Source organism: Nematolebias whitei, chromosome 15 (genome assembly GCF_014905685.2).
Source record: "Nematolebias whitei isolate Nwh7 chromosome 15, NemWhi1, whole genome shotgun sequence".
Lineage (NCBI taxonomy): Eukaryota > Metazoa > Chordata > Actinopteri > Cyprinodontiformes > Rivulidae > Nematolebias > Nematolebias whitei.
Window position 1 is genome coordinate 41,444,010 of NC_056512.1, and position 4,565 is coordinate 41,448,574.

Here is a 4,565-nt window from a genome sequence, read left to right on the forward strand (position 1 = left end):
CACACACACACACACACACACACACACACACACACACACACACACACCTGAACACACACCTGAAGATTCCTGCTGGGGGGCGGTAGAGGCAAATGGCTCTTCATCCTCCAGGATCAGTGTGGAGACACATCTGTTCCTCTTCCTGAGGCTCCACAACAGTAGTTATTTAGGTTATAAAACGTATCCTAATGTAAAACTGAGTAATTATAACTTTACCAAGTAATGTGAAGGAAGAAGCAGGTAAAATATACTGCAATGGATTGATGTACGGTCATACTGACAACGGCTAATGACTAAGACAACACAAACGTGTCCAGTTTGTAAAATGTTCAGGAGACAAATCAGCACCTCTTCCTCTTAATGGATATTTAACACAGTTCAAGTGCATCACAAGATCATTGCCTTTAGTCATTATTTATAGATTATAGATATTTAGATTATATATTATTTAGTCATTTAGCCTGCTATAGTGACAGCTAATATGTTTATTGCTGCTGTATCGTGTATGATACAGCATCTACCATACCATCATAATTCAAAATCAATAACCTGTCACACAACCTCTGTAGTACTAGTATACGAGTTATGTGCAATATATACCATGTGCATTTTAGCTTATATTACCACCGTGAAATACAAATTCATCCTGCTGTACTGTTAAAATGCTACCATGCAGTAGTCCCAAGAGCTGACGCAGCTGCACACCTTTATCTTTTGGTCGTTTCTCCTCCTCTTCTTCTTCTTTTCTTTTTTTCAACCGATGGCTTTGACCTGACCTGGTCCATCTTCCATGTGCCCCCCCCCCCCCATAAACATGAGTCAAATCTTGGGCCTAAACTAACTCGCCTTCCTTGGTGTGCAGATTCTTTTTTGTATTATTTTCTCAGTGATTTCAAACAAATAAGCTGTGAACTATTAGTTATATTCTCAATATTATGAATATGATGTACTTTGTGTGGGAGCAATCAATGGTGTGATTTACTTAGTGGTTAGATGAATCCCTGCCCGGCAAGGGACACGAGATAATCCCCCTCCCTGTTCGTGACGCCCTGGGCAGCTGCACCACTGGAGGTATGTACTCTGAGATACTGTACAATGTACATAACCAGTAGATACTGGGTTTGTACCTGATACACAGCAAGTACTCAATAAATAAGAATTTACCCTATAGGTACCCAGTAAATACTTAGTAAGTAGTTGCCTGTCTGTGCCTGGTACAGAGTACATTGCTGGGTACGTACTGATACTATGTAACCTATGCATACCTTGTAGGTACAATGAGTAATGCAAGTACTGGTTACCAGGTCATTACCATGTGGGTACACGTTGTATACCCAGGTGTATATACACGGTGTTGCATCCTTATTAGATCAAGACTAATGTGTTTTATACTGAAGTATAAAGTATGTTTATTAAATACGTACACGTTTTACATTCTGTGGACCAGAGTTTTATTCATGAACTGATTTTCACTGTACACAGTAACTCGAACACAAGAAGTATTTATTGAGTACTGCAGGTGGAGTGTGACTCCACAAATAACAAATAATAATGGTGAGACACAAAACATAAAGTAAAAAAAACACAAATCTGAAATGGTAACGAGTGAAAATCTTCGATAACAAGTTCAGAACACATTTTCAACACGTTCAGCTCCTCTGGATGACGGTTTAATCCGCAGGTTCTGTTCAGTAAATCACAGCGTCGACAAGAAAAAATCCTCGTCTGGTTCTGAACGGGTCCAGTTTGGTCCGATTCAAAACACCTGGAGATAGCAATGTGTACTTACTGTAAAGTACTTCAATAAAGGACTTCAACGGTGCTGAACATATATATAAAAAACAACAACAAAAAAACTTTTCTCGTGAAGGTTTATCTAATGACCAAAGCGCTCTCTTGGATCTTGGCGTTGGCAGACTGAAAAACAGAAAAGTGAAAATAAAACAAATGTATGAACAAACTGAGAGTACAAAGTAAAAGTAAAACTTACGCTCAGCTCTCTGGGGGACCAAACCGTCTCCCGGCCCGAACACCACAGCACCGAAAAAGGCCTCTCCTTCGTCTCCGGATGCTCCTTGAAGCACAAACTGAAGACTTTGGCAGGAAGGTAGACGTCCCAGTCCGCAGCGTGCTCCTCGGACAAACCACTGACCATCCTGTTGGAGAACATTCAGCTCTGAACTGGAGAAATCCCTGAGAAAATGCAGTGTGAACGCTTACTGCTGAAGAACAGCTGAAATGAGCTAAAAACATGCTGATTTTTAGCTGAAAAGAAAGAACAAGCCTAAATTAGCAGAATAAAGCAGAAAGAACACATATCTGGTGAAATGGGTTTAAATAAGCAGAAATTAGCACAAAAATTATGAAATTAGCTTAAAAAAAGGAGCTAAAATTAGCAAAATAAATAGCTGAAAATGCAGAAAGAAGCTTAAACTACCAGAAGGAAGTGGAAAGAGCTGAAGTTAGCTTAAAAATGTGGAATTAGCTGAAAAAGCTAAAAATAGCATAAAACAGCTAAATAGTAGCTGAAATAACAAACCAGCAGAAATAAACTGAAAGGAGCATAACATGGTGAAATTTGAAGACATAAGTTAATTAAGCTGAAAGCAGCAGAAATGACCACAAAACATTGAATTTATCTGAAAACAGCTGAAATTAGCTAAAAAATGCTACAAATGTAGCTGAACAGGTAGAGCAAGCTCAGATTAGCAGAAGAAGGAACGTGTTTGTCCAGTTAGTCTTAAAGAAGCAGAAATGAGCACAAAAAAGTGAAAATGATCTGGAAAAAGCTGAAATTAGCAAACAGCTGAAAAGTAGCTATAAAACCAGAAAGAAGCTTAAATTGCCAGAGCGAAGCACTTTTTTGCTGAATTAGACTGAAAAAAGTTTAAATGAGTGCAACAAATGTGGAATTAGCTGAAAAAGCTAAAATTAGCATAAAAACTGAAGGAAAAAGCTGAAACTTTCAGAAATAAGCTAAACGGAGCATAACAAGCTGAAACGAGCAGAAAGAAGTTAGAAGAAGCACAAAAATGTTGTAGTTCTCAGAAAAAATCTGAAAGGAGCACAAAACAGCTGAAAAAAATAGCTGAAAGTAGCTGAAAAAAGTTTAAACTTGCACATGGGAGCCGAAAGAAGCTGAAGCAGAACAAAACGTGAAAGGAGCAGTAAAAGGTTGTAAACACATCTAAAGATCTGAAGGATGGAAAATGAGCTCAGTTCATTTTTTTATGAGACAAAAGGCTAAATATTTCAAAAAGCTAAAGCTGCACCAATACCAAGAGTCGGAGCAGGATTGTCCTGAAAGAGCCGAATGTTTTGATGTTTGAGTTGTTGAAATAGCTTCAAAACTGCCGGACCAGAAAGACGCTGAAAAACGTACGGGGAGAAAAAAGGATCGCGATAGAGTGAAAGCTTCATAAACGTTCAGACAACAACGTAAATCCAGCGACTGACAACCAAAAGTCTGGAATCACTGTAATCTGCAGGTCTAAAACAAACATCTGCATCGGATTAAATCAGCTAAACGGCTTCAGGTAAAAAGAGCGGACGGACGTGAACCACGGCTCAACACTGAAACGAAGGAGAGGGTGATGAAACCGCTTCAAGGTCAAATGTCAGAGCGCTGTAAGACGGTGGCTGTTCGCCGTCAGCCGGGCCTAAAATCTGCACCAAAACAAACAAAAGGCTGTAAAGAAGCTTAAAATGTACAAATGTCTTAAAAACAGGAAATGGGTGTGGATGAGGTGGACGCTCATAAGACGACGACGCTAAACGACACAAAGACGTGTCAGTGACACGGTGGACAACTGGTCCGGACTGAAAACCTCTGGTGGAAACTGCTCAAGTCCTGCACAGCTGATCTGAGAACAGCAAAAGAGCCAGACTGATGGTGAAGATGAAGAAGAAGGTTGTCGTTAGCTTCAGCTGTGGTTTTAAGCGTTATAAAGGTGCAACAAAGAATTCTTTAACAGTTGCATTCATTTCTTTTTGTTTTGTTTCCCAACACCAGCAGGTTGGGATGTTTAAACACCGACGGCTGCGTGGATCCGATTTAACGTTCGGCTCGTTCAGGACATAGGTGCAGCTTTAGCTTTTTGAAATATTTAGCCTTTTCTGCTGTTTTTTTTTTTTTCTAATAGAAAATGAATTGAGCTCATTCTACATCCTTCAGCTCTTTAGATGTGTTTACAACCTTTTACTGCTCCGTTCACATTTTGTTCTGCTTCAGCTGCTTTGTGTAAAATTTAAACTTTTTTCAGCTACTTTCAGCTGTTTAGTGCTGCTTTCAGATTCTACAACTACAAAAACTACATTTTTGTACCGCTAACTTCTTTCTGCTCCTTTCAGCTTATTCATGCAAGTTTCAACTTTTTCTGCTATTTTAGCTACTATTTAGCTGTTTATATGCTAATTATATCTTTTTCAACTAAGTCCACATTTATTTGTAACAATTTTAACGTTTTTCAGCCTAATTGAGCATAAATGTGTTCTCTTCATTTCCTTCTGGTAATTTAAGCTTCTTTCTGCCTTTTTAGCTACTTTTCAGCTGTTTTTTTTTTTTT